The sequence below is a fragment of the Lissotriton helveticus genome, chromosome 2_1 (assembly GCF_964261635.1).
Source record: "Lissotriton helveticus chromosome 2_1, aLisHel1.1, whole genome shotgun sequence".
Taxonomy (NCBI): domain Eukaryota; kingdom Metazoa; phylum Chordata; class Amphibia; order Caudata; family Salamandridae; genus Lissotriton; species Lissotriton helveticus.
Genome location: NC_136059.1, coordinates 692779020 through 692806224, shown reverse-complemented (window position 1 = coordinate 692806224; position 27205 = coordinate 692779020). Strand labels below are relative to the sequence as shown.

General features: G+C 45.2%; 1 protein-coding gene across 1 annotated transcript in view; it reads right to left on the bottom strand.

Moving 5' to 3' along the window:
* The window catches only part of FAM81B (family with sequence similarity 81 member B), a 563148-nt gene extending 540787 nt beyond the window's left edge, over window positions 1-22361 (bottom strand). The window contains exon 1 of the mRNA XM_078675398.1: window positions 22287-22361. The gene's annotated coding sequence lies outside the window, so the exon portion shown is untranslated. The remainder of the gene's footprint in view (window positions 1-22286) is intronic.
* Between the last annotated feature and the right edge of the window lie 4844 nt (window positions 22362-27205).

The window sequence follows — 27205 nt, the reverse complement described above, 5'->3', positions numbered from 1 at the left end:
GGAGACGGAGTGAGGGAGAGGGAGACAGACAAAGGGAGACAGAGAGAGACAGAGGGAAACAGAGGCAGATGGAGACAGAGAGAGAGGGAGGGAGAGAGGGAGACAGAGGGAGAGAGACAGAGGGAGGGAGACAGAGAAAGACAGAGAGAGAGGGAGTGGGAGGGAGGCAGAGGGAGCGAGTCAGGGAGAGACAGAGGGAGGGGGAGGGAGACAGACAGAGGGAGAGGTAGACAGACAGAGGGAGTTAGAGCCCGGTGAGGTGACGGAGGGAGAGAGACAGATAGAGGGAGACAGAGGGAGGGAGACAGAGGGAGGGAGACAGAGGAAGGGAGGGAGAGGGAGATAGAGGGAGAAAGAGGGAGACAGAGAGAGGGAGATGGAGGGAGTCAGGAGGAAACTGAGTGAGGGAGAGGGAGACAGACAGAGGGAGGCAGAGGGAGGGAGACAGAGAGAGACAGAGGGAGACAGAGACAGATGGAGACAGAGAGAGAGGGAGGGAGAGAGGGAGATAGACAGAGAGAGACGGAGGGAGGGAGACAGAGGAAGACAGAGAGAAAGGGAGTGGGAGGGAGGCAGAGGGAGCGATTCAGGGAGAGACAGAGGGAGGGGGAGGGAGACAGACAGAGGGAGAGGTAGACAGACAGAGGGAGTTAGAGCCCGGTGAGGTGACGGAGGGAGGGAGACAGATAGAGGGAGACAGATAGAGGGAGACAGAGGGAGGGAGACAGAGGAAGGGAGGGAGAGGGAGACAGAGGGAGACAGAGAGAGGGAGATGGAGGGAGTCAGGAGGAGACGGAGTGAGGGAGAGGGAGACAGACAGAGGGAGGGAGACAGAGAGAGACAGAGGGACACAGAGACAGAGGGAGACAGAGACAAAGGAAGACAGAGAGAGAGAGGGAGACAGAGAGAGAGGGAGACAGAGAGAGAGGGAGACAGACAGAGGGAGGGAGACAGAGGGAGGGAGACAGACAGAGGGAGGGAGATTGTGGGAGGGGGAGATAGAGGGAGGGAGGGAGACAGAGAGAGGGAGACAGAGAGAGGGAGACAGACAGATGGAGAAAGACAGATGGAGATAGAGAGGGAGACAGAGGGACGGAGACAGAGGGAGACAGAGAGAGGGAAACAGAGGGTGACGGACAGAGGGAGACAGACAGAGGGAGGGAGACAGACAGAGGATGGGAGACAGAGGGAGGGAGACAGAGGGAGTCAGGGGGAGACGGAGTGAGGGAGAGGGAGACAGACAGAGGGAGACAGAGGGAGGGAGACAGAGAAAGACAGAGGGAGACAGAGAGAGAGGGAGAGAGAGAGGGAACAGAGAGCCAGGGAGACAGAGAGGGAGACAGAGGGAGGGAGACAGAGGGAGACAGAGAGAGAGGGAGTGGGAGGAAGGCAGAGGGAGCGAGTCAGGGAGAGACAGAGGTAAGGAGAGGGATTCAGACAGAGGGAGATGTAGACAGACAGACGGAGGGCGACAGACCGAGGGAGGGAGACATATAGAGGGAGGGAGAGAGATAGAGCGAGGGAGGGAGAAAGAGGGAGGGAGATTGATGGAGGGAAAGAGATAGAGGGAGGGAGACAGAGAGAGGGAGACATAGGGAGGGAGACAGAGGGAGGGAGGGAGACAGAGGGAGGGAGACAGACAGAAGGAGGGTATACACAGGGAGGGAGACAGACAGAGGGAGGTAGACAGAGGGAGGGAGACAGAGGGAGGGAGACAGAGGAATGGATGGAGATAGAGGGAGGGAGGGAGATAGAGTCAGGGAGGGAGGGAGATAGAGAGAGGAAGACAGAGAGACTGAGAAAGACAGATGGAGATAGAGAGGGAGACAGAGGGACGTAGACAGCGGGAGACAGAGGGAGGGTGGGGGAGGAAGAGAGAGGGAGACAGAGGGAGACAGAGAGAGGCAGACAGAGAGAGGGAGACGGAGGGAGTCAGGGGGAGACGGAGTGAAGGAGAGGGAGACAGACAGAGGGAGGGAGATAGAGGGAGGGAGGGATATTGAGGGAGGGAGATAGAGGGAGTGAGATAGAGATAGAGAGAGAGGGAGACAGAGAGAGGGAGACAGAGAGAGGGAGACAGAGAGAGGGAGACAGACAGAGGGTGACAGTCAGAGGGTGACAGACAGAGGGAGACAGACATAGGGAGACAGAGGGAGACAGACAGAAGGAGACAGACAGAGGGAGACAGACAGAGGGAGACAGAGAGGGAGACAGAGGGAGAAAGAAAGGGAGACAGAGGGAGGGAGACAGAGGGTGACAGACAGAGGGAGACAGACAGAGGGAGACAGACAGAGGGAGGGAGATAGACAGAGGGAGGGAGACAGACAGAGGGAGACAGACAGAGGGAGACAGACAGAGGGAGGGAGACAGACAGAACGAGGGAGAGAGGGAGACAGAGGGAGGGAGAGAGACAGAGAGAGGGAGGGAGAGCTAGAGAGAGGGAGGGAAAGAGAGTGTGAGAGAGAGAGAGAGAGAGAGAGAGAGAGAGAGAGAGATGTGTGTATGCCGGGTCTGTCACAAACCACACTGTAAATTCCACCCCCAAGAGAAAGTTTGTGAGTACCCATGCCTTAGATTATATTGATATTCACTTTCACAGGGGGATTATTCATTTCTGACTAATTCGAATGGTTTGATATTGTAATTTTGCTAATCTGCTGATAAACCTTTATGGTTTGCAAATCTATTATTCTCTGTCATCCTTGTGAGGCAAAATGTGCTTCACTTTCTTTGAATGTTGATTAACTGTTGAAGTTAAGCCTCAATTCAAGACACAGGTTTATCCACTTGAGTGCAGCCTGTACTTAACTTTGCACCAAAGAGATGCATGGTAAAAACCCTATCTCCAGCTGCTTCAAATGATAGCAGAGGATGGTTCTCATTGAGGCTTAGAGAGTTAGAATTTGTTCCAGAGTCAGTAAGAATCTGCCCCAGCCCAGTCCGCATCCCTGAGGTTCCATGGTTTGCCCTGGATAATTGGTGGTTGTAGGAGCTTAGTATATGGTGCACACCTATTCAAGTGGTGTACCTTGCACAAATCCAGGCGACCATTATGGTGGTTGTAGTGATCTTTGATAACCATAGAAAGTTCTCAAAGTGATAGCTGTGGAGTGCAGCCTTCACGCTTATCTTGAAGGAGTGTTAAGCAGCTTGTTTTAACAATTTAATCTGTAGTGTAAGTTAAATGAAACAGAACCCCAAGGTGTTTATATATAAATACTTCTATTTATTACACAACACTCACTAACAAATTGGTATATCTCTTACCCAGATAAATCAACACAATACACAAGAATACTTCAAATGCAATCAGGTAAGTAGCACAAAATACAGTGGTCTCCAGGGGGAGACTAAAGCATATACTAAAAAAGTGGAATGAGAACTGTAACAAAGGACGGGACTTGGACCAGAAGACCCAGAGGAGCCGGGGACACAAGAAGCCATCCAAGGTAAGTCCCCAAGGACCCCACAGAGCTGTGTGCAGGGTGGAAACACAGACGCGTGCCCAATAGAAGTCAATGGAGAAGTCACAGTTGCAGCTTTAGAGAAGGAGGACCATTTCCGGAGGAACCCGAAGAAACCCTTTGGAAGACCGAAGGTTGGAGAGCCACCCCACTATGGATGCCCCAGGAAGCAGGTTACCTACACCAGGGAAGCCAGTTGCATAAGGGGTAAACTGACATAGGAACCTGCCCTGGACAACAATGGAAGGCTTCGAAGAAGATGCCTTGGGGAAGATGTCGAAGGAGTCTAGTGCAATCCAAGGGTGGATTCTGGAAGTGAAGAACCTGCAAGCAGAGGGGACAAAGTTTAAGCCACACTGAGGGGACAAGGAGGCACGGAAGAGCAATGCTCACCGATATCGGGACGTTCTGAAAAGTCAACGGTGACCTTGTTGCTGACCTTGTGAGGACCAGGCAATGCTGAGGAAGACCAGGAGCCATGCATACGCTGTCTACATCGAACATTAGTGACTAGGTGGTCGGTGTACGGCAGGAACACAACAAGCCTTGGTAGCCGCAACAGCCATGGCAGAGGAAAAAAGAGCAACGTTGGGACCAGCAAGGTCCAAGAGACTCACCAACATCAGGCGACTCAGACAAGTCCACAAGCAAGCAGGGAAGCCCCCTGAAGCAGTAGAAGACCCTCGGGTGGACCCACAGGCTGAAGTCACAGGAGTCGCAAGAGGACTTCGAGCAGCTCACCAAAGCTAAAGGCCCACGGTGCAGAGGATGTGGTGAGGATGCTGATCTTGGAGGAAAGAGATGCTGGAGGCTGGAGCTTCTTGCGGCCGAAAGATCTCTGGAGTGCAGAGTCAACAAGGCGTGGCAATGGCAAGTCGAGGCAGTGCTCGAGGGTTTGGTCGTAGTGGTTCCGATAAGGGATTCTGGCCTTGAAATTGTAGAGAGGACAGGTCAGGCCTTGTGGGAGTTGCAAAACCAGCAACTGTGTTGCTGAGCCTCATGAAGTCCATAGGGCAACAGGAGCAGCAGACTGGTCAGCTTCATTTCAGAGCCTGCAGATGCAGGGGAGTGACTGACTCCACTCCAAGGGAGATTTCTTCAGGATTTCTTGATGCCCACAGGTCTGTTGAAGTACCTGGCAGAAGCACAGCCAAAAACAACAAAGAAGACTTGAAGGACAACGAGATCAGAAGCAGCAGGAGTCTTAAAGTCCAAGCACAAGTGTCCAAACGATTGAAGAGCAATGTAGTTTCAGAGTTGAGTCTTGTCCCACGATGAATCTAAGGACCCACCAACAGGTAAACCCTTAAGTACCCTAAGGGAAGTGTTAGAACAACTCGGGGTGCCTACCAGATGAGGGGCTGGATAGAGGGGAGGATACTCCAATGTCCTTTGTCCAGTTTGGTACTAGAGCGGGAACCAAGGGCTCCCTGAACTGGCTCAAACTGCAGTATTTAAGGAGGGCACCAAATGCACCCTTCAAAGCAGTCTGGTGGCACTGGCAAGCACCCTTACCCCAGCTCAATACACTAAGTCCTGTCTGGGAGGTGTTCACACCACCCTCTGACAGGAAAGCTATTGTTCTACCTTCATCTGCTCCCGCTTGGCTCAGCAGCAGGAGGGCAGAATTACGCCTGTGGCACTAGCTTGCTTGCAGGCCCTGAAAGGCGGTTACCTGGAGCACAGGGGGGTCCCCTAAGGAGCTCCCAGTACATGGGATCATACGTTTAAAACCGGAATCAGTGTTGGGGTATGATTCCAACATGTTTGATACCAAACATGACTGGGTTCGATGCAGCCACTATATAGTTAGAAATCTCGTAATTAATTATGTCCACTATGGGCCAGATGTACGACCATTGGAAATTGTGACTCGCAATTTGCGCTCGATTGCGAGTTGCAAATTGCGACTCACAATTTCCAATGTACAACAGTGTCTGAGACACTGTTTGCGATTCTCAATGGGGTCGCAAATTGCATGCCTCATGAATGTTATTGAGGCACTCACAATTGCAACCCCATTTAGAATGGCAGGCCCTCCCAGGTATGGTGGCCTGCTGGGCTCAGCAGACCTCCATGTCTGGGACTTTTAAATAAAGCAGTTAATTTTTTTTCAATGCAGCCCATTTTCCTTAAAGGAAAACTGGATGCATTTACTGCCTGCCCCTAAAAAGTGTTTTCCCCTGCATCGCCTTGGGACCCCTTCCCATTTGCAACTGCATTACCACCCTCATGAAGAGGGAGGTAAATTGTGAGTATTTTGTGTCCGCAATTGCGGTTGCAAAACATTCATACATAGGGCTGCGAGTCACAATTAGGAATGGACGCTTCCAAATTTCGAGTCTCTAAACACTAGTTTGCAAGTGGCAATTTTTTGCAACTCGCAAATGAGTGTTAGTACATGGCCCAACGGGATTTTGTATGCGCAAATGGGTTGCAAACCCGTTTGCGCATGCAAAATCCTGTGGTATATCTGGCCCTATATGCCTAAAAATTGCTGACCGCACCTACAAAGCCTGGAAAATCGACTCTAGGGTATCGACTCTGGGGTTTATAGAGGTGTCCTGCTGATGCAGCGGCACCCTCACACTTATAACCAAGCACCCTACCCTCAAGCCTGAAGAGCCTGCAAAAGGAGCGAAATATAGGTTTGAAGTGTAGTGAGTGACCTCAGATATAAGGAAACAGATATCTGTTGTGAGTGGTGCTAGCACCAACTCACATAGGCTACAATGGCAGACCTGTAATCACAGTTTAAGTGGACTCCCATAGATGGCATAATACATGCTGCAGCCCATGGGAGACCTCCGGTGTATCTATGCCCAGGGTACCTTAGTGCCGTATACTAGGGACTTATAAGGTTACACCAGTTGCCAATTGTGGAGGTACCAAAGTTCTTACCATGGTCAATTTCAGGGAGAAAGCACAGTTGCTGGGGTACTGATAAGCAGGAGTCTAGCAGACTAGTTCAAAAACATGCTGACACCAAGCAAAAAGTGGGGGTAACCATGAAAGCAGATCCTACTTTCCTACAGTGGTGATCTTGATTTCCTGAAGCAGGTAAAGTGTCCTAAGAGCGTGAGTATAGTAGGGTTATGTGTCGTTTATTATGTGTTGTCAAGCTCTGCGGTTTGCAGGTTTTGGTGAAGTAGTGTGTTTCATGGTGGGGTGTCCATTTAGGTCCAGAAAGCTCCATATTGAAAAGAGACTTTAGATTCTGTTTTGTGTATATTGCTTGTGCATATGAAGAGATACACGATTGCTTTAAGAGTTGAAGATTGGTTATTAGATTTTTTGTAGTCTAAGATTCTGGGATAGATATTGAATATATTACATTGTAAATTGGCTGTTAAGTTTTGTGGTGCTGAGCTATGACACACTATTGGCAGCAAAAAAGATAGGGACTTGTTACATTTCGGTTGTGAGGCTGCACTAATTGAGATTGAGATTTGGTCATCCTTTTGCACAGAGGAGTAGACTGCACTAGTCAGGGTGATTTCCTGGTGGTTGAGATTTCACTTCTTATGTTATAGCGCCAGGAGGGCATTATTCCCTAATTCTCATAGAGTGATTGTTGACTTTGAATTTCCTTTTAGTGAATCAGACAAGAGTTGTTGTTTTTGTTATTGTTTTTCAAAATGTGCTATTGTGAAGCAGCTCGCTGTTGAGAGAAAGATGCTTTTTATTGGTACTTAGATGATAATTACTTCAAACAACATATTACAATCCGATTGTGTAACAACGGCGACTGTAAAAAGTTTACAGGGTTCATGGCACTTGTTTTGGGATTTACAGTAAGGAAACCTCCATTTGCGTTCACGCAAGTGCTGCAATTCTAGAAACCACAAATCTTTCCCACAGTCAAAAGTGATGAAATTGAAAAGAAATGTGGGCCCAGAGTAAAAAAATGTACTTTATACCCGTACAAAGTCACCCACAGTGATACAAAACGACACAAAGGGGCATATTACCAATCAATAGCGATAATTATCGCTAAGCTTGGTTAGCGGCTATAATTCTATCGCCGCGCCCCGACGATTTTTACCACTGAGATACCTTGATATTATCAAGGTTTATCTCAAAAGCGGTAAAAATCGTGCGAAATGCATGAATGTCGCTGAAAAATCAGCGATATTCATTCATTAGCGTGACAATGCTCTTAGCCATGTTATCCACCTTCCATTGGATAACATGGCTAAGAACTGCTCTGGGCAGGCGTTAGCTTTTGGAGATAATCGCGCTTAGCGCGATTATTTCCAAAAGTAGGTAATAGGAGATAGCGATGTTAGCGACTGTTTCCAGTCGCTAACATCTTGGCACGCCCACTTTGCATGTCATTAGCGATAATTATCGCTGACATGCAAAGTGGGCCCCAAGATGATCGCTATCTCCTAATAGCTGTCGCTAACTGGTGTTAGAGACAGCTAGGTAATAGGGCGATAAAATTATCGCCGCTTTAGCGGGAAAAATTTCCGCTAAAGCGGCGATAAGGCCCTTGGTAATATGCCCCAAAGTTATTATAAAGGTGCTTACTTTCCAGCGCAAAGGTATTCTGCATTGGAAAGATGTTTTTGTCTCAAACAAACAGTAGTCAAGGGGCCGTTACTTGTGTGTTACTTGAGAGGATCTGTCAACCCATAGTTTTTGACACTGAGGATTTGCATTTTGTATAACTGCACATAATTTTTCAGAAATGTAAAACAATTTTCGAGAAAGTAAATTACACAAATTTCACACAAATTTCAAGTGCCAAAGTTGTATTGCTCTAACTGCCTCCTACTTAACTTTGGGTTACAGAATTTGGAGGTTACCCTCATGACATTCATTCTTTCGTTCAGATGAGAGTTGAGGAGGTGAGTTAAAAAGTCCAACACGATGGATTCCTTGGGGCACATTTCTGGGTCCACAGTCTCCTTAGCCCCTTCGGCGCTCATGACGAGCTGAGCTCGTCATGAGTTGTGCCGCTCGCATGCTCATGACGAGCTCAGCTCGTCATGTAACGCGGCTTTTTGAAAAAAGCCGCGCAGCGCGAAAATAGCCGCCGCACGCATGCGGTTAATATTACCTGCTAAGGTCTCTTGCGCCTCACAAAATGGTAGCTGTGCTCCCTGTTTTAATGAGGAAATTTTGCTGCAGTAGTTGGTCATGCAACTTTGAACCAATCCTTTGACTGTTAGTTGTTTACATTTTTATACTATGATGGGGCGGAGGGGGGTGGCTTTTGACTCCACGTCTCGGCCTGGGATCAATGTTTATCCACCTCCCTCTGTGTATCCTTATGAAAGGAACAAACCTGTGTCCTTGTAGGGCACAGGGACTGTGCTTTGCACCCTGTAATAGTTCTGATATTTTTACATCTATCACCACCCACCTCCCCTGCCAGGTCCGCCAATGTCCAGTATTTGTAAAGCGCCAACAATTACCCGAAGGTGTCAAGGCGCTGGGGGCCGTCAGGAAGATTAAGCAGAGTCACATAGTTTTTTTTTTTGTAGAGTTTTATATAGCGCGAACTAGACCCGAACCGAATCAGGTATCAGAGCGCTTTACATAGCACAAGTTACGTTTTTCACATGAGAACACACACTTTCATTTTTAGGCACGGGGAGATTAAGTGATTTGCCCAGAATCACAGGAGGTTTTTGGGCGTCGTTACCGAGACTCGAACCCAGATCTCTAGGTCCGAGGTCGAGCGCCCTAGCCGTTAGGCCACCTCCTCTCCGTGCTGAGCAGACCGTGCGGCCGGAGCCGGGGATCGAACCGTGCTCCCCAGCGTCCAGCGTCAGTCGCCCTTGCCGCTGCGCCACACCTCTTCCACTACCTCTTACACTACCCGTGTGTAAGTGTGACAATTCAGACTATTTAAAGGCCCTCAAACTATAAGAATGACTTAAGGGCAAGTGCTAGTTGTTTTTAGGTCTCACCTACGTAGCGCGCATGCGCTGCTTAGGAAGAGACCTTTAGGAATCGATTCAGTTTTTGGCCCCAAAATGTGCACGCGTTGCATTGCTTTCAATGGCAACGCGTGCAGGTTTGGCGATTCCCTCTCGGGAGCGAGATTTAAAACCATCTGCTTGTAATTAACAGATGGTTCCTGCTTGCTACCGCAAGGGACACAGGGGCAGGCCCCCTCCTATCTCCCCTATCCCTGCTGTCCCCTCCTTTCCTCGCAAACATGTTTTTTTTTCACTTTCAGCGCAAGGCGTGCAAGCTTGTTTCCTGTGTTGCAAGCATTAACCCCAGGATTAAGGTAAAAATATCTGTGTCCCTTTGAGTCAGGTTATGGTTTCAATGAACATACTGAGTTTCCGCTCCATTCTACATGCCCACATTCCCTTTTAAAGACACCTGAAGAAATTCCTTAACACCTTACTTTATTCGCTTGAAGGTCTCCCTACGATTCTAACTGCACTATGTCTGCTCTACCCAAATTCACACGGTTACTAGCATTTCCATGCTGGATCAATTTGAAGATGCCCTGCTTGTCCTTGCCCTTTGGATTCATGCGAATGATTCTCTGATTTTATTTTACAATATGGCTTACGGTTTGCATGCGTCCCCTTTTCAATTAAAATATATCTATGTGCTCTCATTCCCTCCTTGCGTGTGCACTTTCTTGCTTGGAGGCCAGTGTCTGAAACGCTACACACCCTGCTCCCAACTCCTTTATAAGTATGGTGTCTCCATGTGCCTCTCTACTGCAGCAGCAGGGTCAGGCAAGGATTGCAGAAGTGTGAGAAAACAGCCATTACAAAGCTTCAAGAACACACTCCAGGCAATCATTAAGCATCATGTACTCCAAGGATAATCATACGCCCCCTCCCTAAGAAATGCACATCATCTCATCGGCCCCAGCCTTACATCCTTCTTGAACCATCGACACCCAATTCTGCATACCGCAGCCCATACATATTCTCACTAGCCTTCACACAACTATAAGCACCTCAAAATTCCCGGACCGCCGAAAACAGCAACCGACAATTGTTTTCCACCCCAACCAGTTTTCACCCACAAACCCAGCATACAAAGAGCACAACACCCCATTCAAAACACCCACATATCACCCTCCCCGCAGTTATGACTTACTTAAATAAACACAGAAACTATCTCAAGGGCCATCCCTTGTGTGCTTTTCAAGAGTACATGGACGAGTAGTAAGGTTCACCTTCCCCGTACATACACCAAAACGTATTCACTAATTAACACATTATCAGACCCAAAACACCGCACAGAAAACCACATAAAAAATTGGCAACACCTATAGAAAGCACATATTGCGTCCCATCTCACAACACTATTAAGGTCACCAAGAGCATCAAACACACTGCACGTACTCCTGCCAAACGCCTCGAAAACCACCCACACAGTACTGCCCAATGTTCTCAGCAGTAATACTGTTCGTCAACGAAACCCGCACACACCTCCTTCCCTACACCGTAACCTATCATTTCAACTCTTCAAAAAACACCGCATTGATAAACCCTTAGGACCAACACCGACGGAGCGCCTATTCTTTCACAATAACCGCACACGACATCCTGGTTATCCCAACGCAATTCTGTACCAAAAAGCGTATGTCAAGCACAGCCGCCAGCCCAATCCCACACAGCCCCTCTCAACACACCACCTACCTCTGCCGCCTCGCATACCCCTTCAGCAAAAACCTGCTCCTACCAGCGCTTCAACTCCTCCACTATGATCAAGTCTGCAAATACCTCTTCACACATCAACTATACTTTCTGCAAGTTAACTTACAAAACCCACCCTTCAAAACACGCACACAACTCCAAGAAAACACCCAACATTTCGCGAGATCATGCTTTTCTATTGGTAACACAGCACTACCCGTACATACATTGTGAACTAGCTGCACATCACCAATGCGCTCGTCGGACTGTCCTATGACTGGAAATCCATTTAAACCCCCTCACCAACCCCCAGCTTTCTCCAACATACACCTCATTCTCCAACGTGTACCCCCTGTCTCTCTCCAACTATTGCTACTAATCTCCAACGCCTCCCCCACCCCCACCCCCAAACCCTCCGATCTCAACAACCCAGACCCCACGGAAGCTTCATCCCGCAAGACCACCACCTATTTGAACCCTCCCCCGTCCCTAAAGCTAGACCCCCAACCCTCAGCACCAGACACCTCTGTGTACTTATTTCTCTGCTACAGAGATTCAAGGCTAATCTCAGACCTCTTAACAGGGTAGGCGGCCCAGCCACAACTCTGAAACACCAGAGAAATATAGGGCCATCGCAAGCCGGATTAGATACTGGCCTCCTGTGCTCCTCTGGTCCTCTGTCCACAGCCAGCACGGTGCTCTGCAATCACCCGCCCCTCAAACTTACAGCTCGCCTCTTGTACTCCTTGCCTGTCTTTGTTAGAAATGGGCCTCCGGTGCCACTTTCAACCTCCAGCAGATCTGGCCCCAGTACCCACCGGCCTTCTCCGTTTCACTCCTCACACAGCCGCCATTTTGTTCCCGTAATGACCCCCCAGTGTTGCCAGATCTGGATGCAAAAACAAGGGCAAACTGCGAGTGGGAAAAGCCTGAAAGTAACCCCAACCACGTGAAAGCAAGTTCATCCCCACATATCGCCTGTAACTGTCTTCAAAAGAGAACATGTGACTCATCGCTCCCATTGTTAATGAACCAACATGAATGTTCGACCGCTCTAATCGATGTCTGTACTTTTCTACCTCATGCAGACTGTCAATTTTTTCTTTGTTTGAGTTTCTTTCCATTCCCCGTCTGCATTCGACGTGCTCTTTCGGCTGTATTTGTCCTCCCGACTCATTGCCACTTTCTATATAATTTTGTCTATGACCATTGGCCATTTTTCCCTCTACTGTTGTTATGCCTTAAATGCCCATCCTTGACCTCTCTTTGTTCTATCACCCCTTTGCATTTTTCTAGCCCTCTATTTTTTGCTACACCTGCTTGGTATTTTCTGCTCTTCAATGTTTTTACCTGGCCTGCCTGGGTACGACAGTTACAGTCACTTTTTATTCTAAAGCGGTTCCACGTACTAGAAAGTTTTACATTGCCCTTAACTCATTTAGATAAATTAGTTCAATTAACTTCAATTGAAGTACATTTCCCAGTTTAACACTCGTAGGATTTTCTGATCTCCAATCCAGAAAAGAGGTTGAACAGTCAAAGTCAAAAACAACTTTATTCGATTGCTATTTCAGACAATCATAAATGCACATCAAAACACACAGTACATTACACAGAGTAAAAATACAAATGAATTATATACAGTTAATTATAAAATTCAAGGTTAGGAATAATATTCATTGGGTTCTTCGTAAACTCAGTGTTTATATTACAATGCATTTCCTGTGGCTGAGTACTTTCTTTATAAACATCGATACCCTCCAAACTCTATGTTCATTATCCAACAACTGTAATACAATAAAAGCCGGGAGGCATTGTCTGATCCCAAGGATTTTAAAATTGTGACTATCCATACCTTCCTTAATTCACTATAAAATCTGCAAAAAAAAATGTATGGTGGATTGTTCTGAATGATTATCACAAGGACACAAATGCATTTCTCAGGCCCAGTCATTCATTTTTGGAAAACTTACAAGTTTATGGAAGATCCCAAGCCAAAATCTAGTTAAAAACAAGCATTGGCATAGCCATTCGGTCTCGCCTTTGGGACCTTATAAGTGTTTAGCCAGGCAACCGTTGATGTTGTTGCACCAAGGATATTGTTAACTGCATAACTAAATACCTATAAGGTCCCAAAAGCGAGACCTATTGGCTATGCCAACGCTTGTTTGTTGTAAATTGAATTCAATAATTCAATAATTCAATAATAATTTTTAATTTATACGTGAGACCCCTGGCCTTTCTGGCAGAGCAGGCAGGTCTCACGATTTATTCCTACGCTGATGACACGCAAGTCATCTATTCACTCTCCACCAACAAAAATTCTTTTTCCTCGTCTCTTCAAAATGGACTCCGACAAATATCTGCATGGATGCATGATCACAAATTAAAATTAAACGGGGACAAAACGGAACTGCTTCTGTTTGGTCAAGACATCTCGTTATGGGGCCCACAGCACTGGCCTCCGGAGATGGGTCCTCTTCCTACTCCAACTACGAATGCTCGTAATCTTGGAGTCCTCCTCGACAACCAATTGTCCTTTAAGCAGCATGTCGTGAAAGTCTCCGCCACCTGTACCACCATCATCAGGTGGCTGAGGAAAATCAAGTGGATGCTGCCTGCTGACACCCTGAGTACGGTAGTCCAGGCTCTTGTCATCTCACGCCTGGACTACGGGAACATCTTACTCTTGGGTGCCAGTAAGGAGGTAACTAGGAAATACCAGGTGGTACAAAATATGGCGGTTCGCCTTATTTGTAACCTTCCTGTTAGAACTTCGACCTCGTCTCATATGCGCAACTTGCATTGGCTGCGTATTGAGAACAGGATTAAATTCAAGGCGTTGTGTCTTATGCACAAAATCCTGATTGGAACAGCCCCCAACTATTTATCTGTTTTAGTGCAGCGTTATGTTCCATCTCGCGCACTTAGGTCCTCTACCCAAAATAAAGTGAAAGTACCGCGAATCAAGAGAGCCAAAATGGGAGGTCGGTCATTTTCCTTGCTAGCCCCCTCTCTTTGGAACTCCTTACCTCTATCTCTACGATCGGAAAAGTGTTTCCTGACCTTCCGTAAGGGTATCAAGACCTGGCTATTTGATATGTAAGTTGCTGCCCTTTTGCCCCCCTTACCTTGTGTCTACTTTAGCGCCGGGAAACCTCCGGGTAGCTGCGCGCTTAACCAAGTGTAATTATAAATAAATAAATAAATAAATAAATAGTAAACACCATAATGCAAACAGCGGCATCATGTGGCAACTGTCATAAGTGCTGGTGTTGACAATTAAGTGTCGGAGCCGAGGACAGGAAAACACCTACTTAAATTAGGAACTGAAAGAGGCACTCTTCAAAATAAATTTCTAGTTTAATTCCAAATTTAGTATACTGAAGAGAGAAATAGAGGGGAAAAAAAAGGACCAAGGGAGTGAGAGAGAGATTTTGCGTGTGAGAGATTGAGGAAAAGGGAAAGGAAAGAGGAATAGGAAAAGGTAGATTATATGTGTGATATAAAGAAAGATGGGAATTAGATCATGTGTATGAAAGAAGAGAGACAGACACAGAAAGTGGAAAAGAGAGTAAGACAGCAAAAATACGCAAGCGATAGAAATAGATACACAGAGAAAATTGTAGAAAGGGAAAGGTGAATAAGAGAGTTTGAAAGATTAACTGTGGAGATTTAGAAACAGAGCATTCAGAGAAAACAAGGACACCACCCACTCCTGCTTGACACACAGAAGCGGGCTGCAGAATTCTGCTCTCTACTGAATTGAAAACAAATACAACCATACAAAGAACTACAGATCCTGGAAAATGGGACAGCAAGATGGCAGAGAAAACCCCAAAACAGAAGTACATTAACACATTTCACATAGACGAGATGAACAGGAGAATCTGTTACAGAAAGAAAACGCAAACATAGGAAATTCAGTAGGAATCCATAACACATGCACAACAAAATGTAATGCCCCAAACTACTACAGGAAATAACTCAGAAGAATTCTCAATAGACACAGGAAGTGAATAACCTAGCATTTACATGATTGAAATAGAGATATTCAAGGTTGAGAGGCAATAGTGAGAGGTATGTGTAACAGTAAAAAAACAATGAGCATTGGCCAAGACAGTAGATCTGGTGTTGCCTGGCAACCTTTTGGCAATTTCATTTTGTTTTGTCATGGTTTTTGCAAAACTTTACTGGTCATGAAGCTGCTGGACCCTCATTAAAATTATAGAAAAACACTGGCTAAAGGCAACAGTGTTTTTGTGGTCACAAAAAAGTACACATTATCATGGTTCACTCTGCACTGACGGGAACTACCTTGTGTGTGGATGTGCTCCTTATGAAAGGACACAATGCCGTAACTCATAGTTCAATCAGTCAATGGCTGAAGTGGAGTAACATAGCTCCTTGGCGCATGCTCGAGTGGGTGGAAGAAAAACATGATTGACACAATCACAGACTAATGGATGATATCTGACTGAAACGCTTATAGTTAACTATTTTAACATACTTTTGTAAAATCAAAAGGTCTTGGATAACATGGACCTAAAAAAAAGCAATGGGTCTGGCTATGGCTGCTAGCCTCGGCTTTGAGAAAGAAGGCAAGAAAAAAAGGAAGAGAGTAAATAAGGAAGGTAAGTAAAGAAACAAGGGAGGCAGACACAAAAGGGAGGAGGAATGACAAACAAGGAGGAAGGGCAAACAAGGAAGGAAGGTAGGAAAAAAGAGAAGGAAGGGAGGGAGGCAAAAATAGAAGGAAGGAAGGAAGCAGGGAAGAAGGCAAAAAAAAGGAAGAAAGAAAAAAGAAAGAAGGCAAAAAAGAAAGAAGGAAGTAAAGGATAAAAGATGGCAAAAAGAAGACATCAAAAAAGGAAGAAGGAAAGACAGCTAAAAGAAAAACAAAAAAGAACAAGGTAATACAGAAAAATGAAAGAAGGAAAGAAAGAAAAGGCAAAAAAAGATGAAAAAGAAGGAAAAAGAAGGAAAGAATGCAGAAAGAAAGTAAGCAACGAAGGCAAAAAAGAAAGAAGAAAAACATAAAAAAGGGAAAGACAAAAGAAAAGAAAATGAAAGAAAGCTCAAAGGAAAGAATGGAAAGAAGGAAAGGAAAAAGGAAAAAAGAAAAAAGCCAAAAAGTAAGAAATAATAAAGGTTAATGGATAGTATGCCAAACAGAAGGAAATAATGAAAGAACAAAGGTCAAAGAGAGAAAAAGAAGGAAAAAAGTAAACAAATGATGGAAAGAAGGGAAGAAAAGAAGGAATGAAAGAAAATGCAAAAGAAACAAAGACAAAAGGAAAGAAAAATAAAAGAAGGCAAAAATAGAAGAATAGGATAGCGAAAGTATAAAAGACAGAAAGAAGGCAAAAATGAAAGGAAGAAAGGTAAGCAAGAAAAATGGAAGCAGGCAAAAAAGAAAGAAAGGAGAAAAGAAAGAAAGACAGAAAAATGAGAGGTAAAACAGAATGATAGAAGAAATGAAGTCAGGAAAGAAAGAAGAGGAAAGGGAAAGAAAGCAAAAAATAAATCAAGGAAAGAAAGTAGATAGGAAAAAGAAAAAAGAAAGAAAAAAGAAATGAAGGAAGGAAGGTTCACTGCACTCAATATTGGATATTAAACCCAAATTACACTTCACCTATGTTTAAATAGAAGTGCTACACGTGCGCTGCAAATGAAAAATAATACATTTGGTTTTCTTCCTGGACTAAGTTTATTGAAGAATCACAGGTGAAACAGAGTCCAGAAACCCAATATGGTATGTTGTGAAATAGCAGCAGTCATCTTCAAAAAGAATTAACAACTGCATTGAAAGAAGACAGGAAATGACAACGCTGGATCTTGCCCTGTGCTCACTTCAAACGCATCCTACTATCACATCAGGCAACACTGGCACTAAAGGGAGCTAAACTACCTTGTTTGCGGATGTGCTCATTGTGAAAGAGCAAAATACAGCCACTCAAATGAATATTAGCAGAGATCATAAGTAGGCTGAACCATTGCCCCATGCTGTATGCCGTAGTGGGAGAAAGCAAAATGGGAATGACACAACAACAGAGCAATGGGTGAAGAGAGGTGGCTGAGTGACTCTTTAGGTAAGTATATTATATTTATTACTTTAGTAAAACGAAAAGGTCTTGGCTAATGCCAAACGTAAAATATATAATATTTTAGTAAAATCAAAAGGTCTTGGCTAATGCCAGACCTAAAAAAAGGGCACCTTACAGAGAGCCACAGAAAGAAAAGCACAAATTTATATTGCCATCTTGCGGGGAGTAAAAGAGGAAAGCCAGGGCTATCTTGCCGGTACATATTCCACTCTTCACTCACGACCTCTTCAGCAAAGATAAACATTAGGTAAAGGCAGATGTTAACCCCTTTAGTGTGGAAAATCTCCCCTTTTTAAATGATATCTGCATGGCTATTTCCCCACGCCCCAAAAACTATGAATACAGACCTTCTGCCACACTCGGAGGGCAGATGGTGTGATTACCCACAATCTACCCCCTCCCGGGTGGGCAGGGGAGCAGAAAGCACACTAGACACCAGGGAATTGTTTATGTTTTTTTAATATAGCAGTGGGGGCTGCCTACAATGGGCATGGCCATCCCCCACCCCAAAAAGAAGAGAGACAGCCTTTCTGTCCCCCCCATGCGGGAGAATGGAGGTAATTATCCCTGATCTGCACCCCATGGGGGGCATAAAGCGCACTAGCCACCTGTGCCTTTTTTTTTAAATAAATATAGTGGTAGGGGCTCCCTATATTGGGCATGGCCATCATGCCCCAACACCAAAAATCTATGGTGACAGTCTTTCTGCAACACCCCAAAGGGCAAATGGGGGTGATGACCCCCAATCGCCCCCCCCCCTGCCCCCCCTCCCCCCCGGGGAAGGGGCTAAGAGCCCATTAGACTCCAGGATTTATTTATTTTTTAAATACTGGATGGGGCTACCGACCATGGTCATGGTAATGCCCCACCCCAACAAGAGGAAAGACAATCTTTCTGCCCCCTGTAGGCAGATGGGGATAATTACCCTGAACTGCCCACCAGTGGGGCAGAACGCCCACTGGACACCAGAGTGTGTTTTTTAAATAAATATAGGGGTAGGTGGCTGCCCACCATGGCCATGGATATGTCCCCAACCCAACAAGAAGAGAGAGAGTCGTTTTGCCCCTCCTGGAAGGCAGATCAATAAATCAATCAATCAAAGGACATATTTCTATAGTGCACAGCTGCTTCAAACAGAAGAATCCTGCTGGATGGGGGTAGCTACCCCCGAACTGTCCCCCTGAGGGGGCAAAACGTTCTGAAGACAACAGGCTCTATTTGTAAAATACATATAGGAGTGGGTGATAGCTACTATATGCATGGCCATGCCCCTAGCCCCACAAACCTATCGTGACAGTCTTTCTGACCCTCCCTGTAGGGCAGATGGGGGTGATCACCCCCAATCTACTCCTTGAGGTGCAGAAAGCCTGCTAGACACCGGGGAATGCTTAAATATGTGGCCCAGTAGAATTACTGCCCCCCGGGGTGTATAGGAGTTTTCGCCCCCAATCTGCCACGTGGCAGTCAGAAGGCCCACTAAACACCCCAGACATTTCACAAAGGAGCTGAAACAAAAAAAGGATGAGGCCTACCCCGGCATTAAGCATACCCCCTCCCCAGATGGGCCCATAGTGTCTTTCTGCCCCCTAGGGGCAGGTATGAGGTTTGTCTTCATTTTGAAGTTTGCCCCAAATATGCCACATGGGGTGTAGAAAGTCCCCCTGGCACCAGAGACTGTGGTGTGGTGCGGGTGTTGCACTCTGGTATTGGCCACACACCACCTCCAAAAAAGGAACAACCCAGTCTTTTTGCCTTCCAGGGGCAGACAGGAGGTTTGTACCAATTTGCCCCTGGGGGACAGAAAGGCCACTGTATGGCAGGAATATAATTTTTCAATAAGGGAATAGGGTGTGTCTCGCCCATCCTAACATCTGCCCCACATTCACCCCTAAAGCTTCAACAGTATTTCTGTTCCCCTGCAGACTAAGAAAACCCATCCCAATGGCAAACCAGAGTACATTTGTATTCCTTTTGGTGTTCTTTTTACATATGGGCCAGGAGAGTGTGTCTAACTCTCGCTATCGTCCCACGCGTAATGGTGAATGGCTGCACTTGTTGGGCTTAGGTAGGCTGCAACCTGGGAAAACCTACCAAACATAAACAGTTATGAAACCTAGACACCAGTGGGAGTCCAGAGTGGTGGTTCCCACAATATTTTCGTACATAAAATGCACTGCAAACCGCAAACCTTGACTACAAACACACCCTTTCCTCACATGTCTTGAGGGAAACTTCTAGAATCTGTGGGGGGACACACATTTCCTATCATCCACAATTCCCCTAAGTCTTCCAATAACAATGTTACTTCACTTGTGTGGGTGCAAAACTACTAAACACAGACATTTTTGAAAACTAGACAACCAAGTGATTCCCGGGTGTTGTGTCTTTCATGGATCCCATGAGGTTTTCTTACCTACAATGCCCTGCAAACCTCAAACTATAGCTGAAAACACACATTTTTGTTACATTTTTGTGATGGAAACTTACGGAATCACCAAAAATCCTACTACCCAGCGTTACCCCAATTGTGCCGATAAAAATGCTGCACCACTTGTGTGTCTGGGACTTGTGCCCCCAACAGGAATGAATCAAACCAAGTTCAAACATCGCAGGAACCCCTATTGCTTATCTCTCAATGTAGCACTTCAGGACCTTTTTGTGTAGTGATCATGTGACCCACCCACACTAGTGGGGTACTATTCTTATTGTTGGAAAAGTAGGAACTCAGAGTGGTAGGAAATATGTGGCTTCCCACATATTCCATAACTTATTCTCACAAAAATGTGAGGAAAATATGTGTTTTTTACCAAAGTTTGACATTTGCAAGAGCTTGTAGGTAAAATTACCTAGTGAAAGCCATGCAAGTCACCCCACCCTGGATTCCACGAGGTGTCTAGTTTTAAAAAATGTGCACGTTTGTAAGGTTTCCCTACGTGCTAGCTGAGATAGGGCTTAAAATCCAAAGCTACCGACTTTGCATAAAAAGGGTCAGTATTGAGTGGAAATCTGTAATGTATCCATATTGCGTTTTGGGCCATTTCCTGTCAGGCGTACTAGGCCTACCCACACAAGTGAGGTACCATTTTTTATTGGGAGACTTGGGGGAATGCTGGGTGGAAGGAAGTTTGTAGATCCCCACAGATTCTAGACCTTTCCATCACAGACGTATGAGGAAAATGTGTTTTTTGTTGTCAAAGTTTGATGTTTTCAAGGGATTCTGGCTACAACAAAACCTGTTGAGAGCCATCACACTATATAAATCCATCATCAGCAAATATCTTAAATATACCAATGCATTTCGAGATTGGCCCTTCGCCAGGGGAATATCTCCTCCATGACTGTAAACTCTCTGCATCAATTTGGCATGTACACTATTGATCTGATGCACCTGCATCAATAAATAAAGATAGAAATTGATTAAATTAACAACACTTAATGATTATTAACATGAGGATTACCTACCTGAAAGCATACATGGTCAATGCATTTCAGTGGTGTGCACAGTGGGGACGTTACTCACTTCTAGGAAAATGCATCAGCAAGCATAGAATAGTAGAACATTTGTTATTACCAACTGGAGTTTGCTGCCTTTGGCCTTCCAAATGTAAGCCAGTGTGTAACTAAGAAGACATTTTGAAAAAAGCCCTCTAAATCATATGCTTACGTAGGTACCCACAAAATCAGAGATGTGTAATAACCACTGCTTCTAAACTCCATATCGTGTGCCCATTTCAGAAATACACAGGTTTCCTTAAATACTCATAATTTACCACATGACTTGGTGCACACTCGGTACACTATGAAGAACCAGTATGGCATAGCTCAGTAGTTAGCTCTGGGTACATTGGAATCTTAGAGAACCTACGAACCCTGTGTATCTCCACAACCAGAAGGGTCTAGAAGATAATGTTATATTGCTTTTGGAAATTAGCCATTGTGACAAAAAGTTACAGATGAAAGCATTAGCAGTTTTGTCCTACTCATTTTCAATATTTTGTTTTAAACCGTTAGTTTCTTTGATGAAACCTTGAGGGATCAACACATTTGACCACTTGCTGAATTTGGAATTTTGTCAATTTTTCTGAAATCTATTGCTTTTCTGGGTCACCCTAGCATTTCACACTGGTTTTCATCATAAACTGGAAGTAGGTTGATAACAAAAAGTGAAAAAATGGGCTACCTCTTTAAAAAAATCCAAAACTGTGGTAAAAAAATGTTTTTAATTCAGCTCTGCATGTTCCTGAAAGCTGGGAAGATGGTGACTTCAGCACAGCAAACTGTGCATGTATGCCAGTTTTGGGAAAGAAATCCAGAACATTTTGTACAGAGCACTTTTTTCCTATTTTTCTCCCAAAAAATCTCCAAATTTTGCAATATTTTGCCTATTTTATTAGTCCAATCCAAGGAAATCCACAAACCCTGGGTGCTTTTTAGAATCCCCAGGATGTTGGAAAAAAGGACACAAATTTTGGCATGGATACCTTATGTGGAAAAATGTTATGGAGCCCTACACACAAACTACCCCAAATAGCCAAAAATGAGTTCAGCACTAAAAAGTCCCAGCAGTTAAGAACTAAGAAGTTAAATGACATTTTCACAAAATGGAAGGCAGGGGCATGACCTCAACATAGCTCAGATAATGTGCTGCCAAATTACACCTCCCAGATCTCATTACCTTACAGAGACTTCCAGTATCGATTTGCTGACTGGAAAAGCGCTCAGTCTTATTCTCTGTCCATTTTAATGAAATGAAAAGAACTTTATAATGCTCTGTTTAGCAATGAACAGTGTGTTTTGTTCCTACCTTCGAGCAGGTGTCGCCACTTCTACTACGATCATAGTTTGTCCTTGGCACGCCTGAACACCGCCTGCGCCCCTTTATCTGAACCCACGGCTCAAAGCACAATCGTAGAGAACAATGTTTTCAAGAAAAAGTCGTGATCCTAACGAGTTTTGTGGCAGGCAGAGGCAGTGAGTGACCTGCCCCCGGCGCTCCCTCAAGCCCACATATTAACAGCAGATCACGTCACCCTAAAAGCATGACCTGGCAGCGGCCGCTTTTACAAATTGAAATAAAGTTTGTTTCTTACATTCTTCCGGACCCCTTCAGCAGCGCTCGAAGGCAGTGATGTCACGCGTTTCTCCAGGCTGGTTTTGTGCGCCGAGTTGCTCCTGTTTACACTTGTCTCTAGGTTACTGGAAAAGTTGTTGACTGCGGAAGTGCAGTTTTAAAATGAACTGGGTGTCTTTTTATTTATTCTGTGCTCCACGCGCTTGCACTGGTATAAATTAAATATCTTTCACCAAGGTCTCTTTGGGAGGTATTTGGGCCTAGAATCCTTGAAAGAGTAACTAACCCGCGTGAGAAAGTGTAATTGTCCTCATAATAGCCTCAAAGGGTGGGGCATACACACATGCCGATGAGTCTGAATGTATAGTTAAAGGTAATATGAACATTAAACACGTTCATATGAGAGCTACGGAGTTTTTTTTATACAATTCGATTTTTGTGAATAAAATTCAATTGTGATTTCTTTGGGGGGGCGGGAGGAGGTTGGTGGCGTTTTTTCCGACTCCTATCTGAATAGCAGGAATCCAGCACGAGCCAGCCATTTCAGGCGCGTGCCTGATCTCGCATATATTTTTCAGTTTTATTTTATATATCGCTATGCATAAGATCGATGCTAGCTACCTGTAAACTTGCTAGCTACCTGTAAACTTGCCCGTGCTTGGAAATGAGTTTGTTAAATGGCTCTTGCTGCTGATCCTGGCGGTGTCACTCGACTCAAGAACTCAGCATCCATGCGAACAAGTTTGGTTGAAATCAGCTTTGCGTTTCTTAGTCCATATTCCTAATATCCCAGGCGGTAGCTGTCTTTTTAAAATTAATTTTTGTGATAAGTTCTCCAAATTGTTATTACATTTATTTATTTATTTATTTATGTATTTGTAGAGCGCCTGAATCAGCCCCGAAGGGGTATCTCCGCGCTTTTGCTTCCGTTGTGCTGTTGTGTTGACAGACAAGGACAATACTGCAGTATGGAAGAGGAATTACTAGGCCTGAGTAAAAAGATATGTTTTTAATTTCTTTCGAAAGGAAAGAAGATTTGTGGTATGTCTCAACTGTGCAGGTAGGGAATTCCACAGAACTGGGCCTTTGAGAGAGAGAGCCCGACCTCCTTGTCTGGCTCTCTTCACTTTTGGCACCTGAAGCATCTGGGAATTACTGGAACGCAAGACGCGGCCGGGTGTGTACAGTACAAATATATCTTTTAGATATTTAGGTCCTGATCCATAAATGCACTTGTGCATTATACAACATGTTTTAAAATTGACACGTTGTCTCACTGGAAGCCAGTGGAGATGAGAAAGAAGGGGACGTGATGGGGTGCGTGGTTGGGCGTTCACGATGAGTCTTGCTGCAGTATTTTGTATCACCTGCAGTTTATCCATTTGTTCCTGATTGACCGAAATGAGAAGTCCGTTGCAGTAGTCCATCCTGTTGATGACTAATGTCTGTACCAACGTCTTCCTGTGGATGTCAGGCAGGAAGGGAAAGATACGTCAAAGCAGCCCATTCTAAGCAGAGCAGAGTGAACTTGAACAGACCATATCCTGAACAAATACATGGCTTTATTTTATTTGTTTCAGTCTAGCCCTCGGTGCTGCCGGTTGTTCACTGTTAGACCGCTTACATTTTTAGGTCTCGGCTAGCCGCGCGAAGCGCGTCTCCGCTGAGAACCTTTTGTCGGCATGTGTGCTTCCCAGGAGACAATCCTGGCCGCGCGCATCGCCTTTGAGGCGATTTGAAACTGGCACGCGCCGACTGGCACGCGCCGCGCTAGGCCTGGCTGTCTCCTGGGAAGCGCAAACATACCCAGGCACACCTCCCCCTGCACGCATGCGGCCACACACACACGAGCGCACATACACGCACGCAGACAGAGACACTCCCCCCTCCCCCCGCTGTCGCACACAGAGACACACACACAGGAGCGCACATACACGCACACATACAGAGACACCCCCGCCGTCGCACACATACACACACACGCGCGCACACACACTCACACACACGAGCGCCCCCCAAGGCCCACTTACCGCCAATCCGGTGTTCTGTCGCCTCTGCGGGGCTCTCCCTCAGGCATGGGAGCCCCGCGTCACGCACTGCTCTTCGGACCAGGAACTCCGTGGGCGCGGGCTTCGCGCACAAGACGGAAGTCCCGCCCCCACGCTAGGTTTCGTTTTGGAATGCGCGCGCAGATATTGCAGTCATCTCGCCTGATCCCCAACAGAAACCAACAGCGCAGGGGTTAATCGCAAGCTTTATTTTATGTATAAATAGTTCCTTCCTGCTGGCGCTGTGGCCAGGCGCTGTCTCCTAGTTTTTGAATATTGTCGTGTTCTCGATTATGGTCTCTTCATTAAGCCTGGAAAGGACAAAGAGAGGCAAAGGCTCTAATTTAGGCACATGTTCACACTATAGGCTTTATCTTTTGCAGGGGACAGTAACGTGGCTCCATTGTCGCATGTGCGGTACTGTGAGCACTGAATATGAAGAATTTTTAAAGAAAAAATTCGCCTCATAATTTGAATTATACCGGGGGATTTTTTCGAGTGTTCAAACTGTTCCCGGATGAGCATCACGGGAGATGTAGTTTATAGATATTCCGTGCTTCTGCTGCCAAGTAATGTCAGTCAATCTATTTGGATCCAAGACTGATCTTGTTGGAGAAGTGGATGTAGTAACTTAATACTTAGAGTGGATTCTCTTGTGTCCCAAATTCTATTTAAAAGGGGGGGGGGGTTGAAACGTATGGCCGAGGTTGAGCCTAAAGTTTAAAAGTGAGGTTGCTCTATGGTGGATAGACTGACTGGTCGTTCGCCAGCGTTATCAAATATTTAGTCACGAGTCTGCTTAGTCCTCTTTAGTTGTCATACATTTGTCGCGCTTATGTCTTCTCATCAATATTCTGCCAAGCTCTCGTGTTTACAGGTGGTAAAGTTCTGACATTTCATTTAGCCCATTCACTGCAGTATTGTATTTCAGAATCAGTAATGCCTCTCTTTTTAGGTCTCGTAGAGAGACCTATAGCCACCCATCCACAAAACTGACTTTTTACGATCCGGATTTTAGTGAGTAGTGAGTAGTGAGCGCACAGTAGTGAGTAGTGAGTGCAGAGTAGTGAGTAGTGAGTGCAGAGTAGTGAGTAGTGAGTGCAGAGTAGTGAGTTTGCAAATCATCTTTATACAACAATTCAGAGTTTGATAACAAATTAATGCAACACATTGTAATATACAATGCCAATAGCTCAAACTTTAATGCTGCGAGACCTATTGCATTGTAAATGCTTGTTTAAAATTACTCGCCCGTTGTACAAAGAGAGAGGTCACAAAAAGTGATTTCTATTTTTGCACCAGCTTTTTGGGAACTGTTTCTGATTTTGCGATGCTGCCTGTGTACTAAAAGGTTGCTTCACAATCATTTCCGGTCGCAGGAGAGGGTCACAGAATGGCTTTCCTAGTGAATATTAAAATAAGACGGTCACTCTTTGAAAGCCACTTAGATTGGCAACAGACAAAGGGATGGTGGCATGCAACAAACAGTAAGCCACCAAGCCACTGTCCTCATTCAGAAATTAGATTTTTTTTAAAAAGCAGCCTGTTTTCATTATAGGAACCGGTGCTGATTTAAAAAAACATGGGGCTTATTTACAAGCGCCTTGCGCAGCGGGCATGTCACTTTTTCCCATTTTAAAAGTGACGCACCGTCGGCGCAAAGGGCTTGTAAATAAGCCCCATGGTTTGTTCGAATACTTCAGAAGAACATATGTGATCCCCTTTCAGTGCTTAATTTGTAAAGTATTAAGTACCAGGGCTCAGACCAGGAGGCCACTGCAGCTTGCACCACCCATCGCCCGTGTCATTGCTGCCAAAACAACTACTAGTAGACATTATTCTTTTGTATCCTTATATATACATACCATGAAATTTCAACAATGGGCATTCTACAATTGCAAAGAACTTGTCAGTTTACGTAATTATACAGACCTCTTTTGTAGAGTTATTATTTAACCTGTACATAGGAGAGATTTGTCCGGAAATCTCTTCAGATTCATTCAGGCCTCCCTGGACACAGTCTAAAAGATGGATCCATTTGCACTCTCGTAGATTCATGGTAGAAGTTATAGTTCACTCTCTCGAGTTGGGTTGAATCCATTCCAGTACCCACCATTTTAAGCTGTCATAGGGGTGAAGCATCTCACTTTAAGTGTTCCATCAATGGGGCACCTTGCACTTTACAACAAACTCGTGAACAGTGTTGCAAGAGTCTTGTTTTGATCTTTTGTTTGGTCTGACCAACATATACATTCTGGCAAGGACATCTGATGATGTAAATCACGTCCTTGGTATTACAATTGCTGTGATGATGCTCCATGCCTGCCATTGTGTAGGAAGTCTTTTTGTTCAATCGTTAGATCACATGCTTTACAGTGCCCACATCTAAATTGACCTTGTAGTGTAGGTAACATTAGTAAAGAGCGTGTGTCTGGTACTGGTTTGTCCTTTAGGTACGAGCTGACCACACAATCCCTGATGTTTCTTCCTCTATTAAAGGCAAAGAGAGGTTGGTCAGTGGCCCCTATTTCATCCACCACAAGAGACCAATTGTGATTTATAATTTGCTTGATTTCATTACTCCTGTTGTTAAATGTAGAGACACAGACAATCCTGTAGTTTTCAGTTTTTTTGTTCTGGTTGGTCTGTAGTAATATGTCTCTCTGACAATACCATGCCCGTTTCCGTGATTTCTTTAAGAGACTGCATGGATAGCCACGATCTGTCAATCTGGAAATTAGAGAGTCAGATTCTCTGAAGAAATCTACTCTCAGGGTGCAGTTCCTGCGAAGTCTTAGAAACTGTTCGTAGGGCAGATTGTCTCTCAGATTTCTGGGGTGGCTACTTGAATACCCTTATCTTTGGCTAGTTTGGCTAGTTTTCTCTTGAG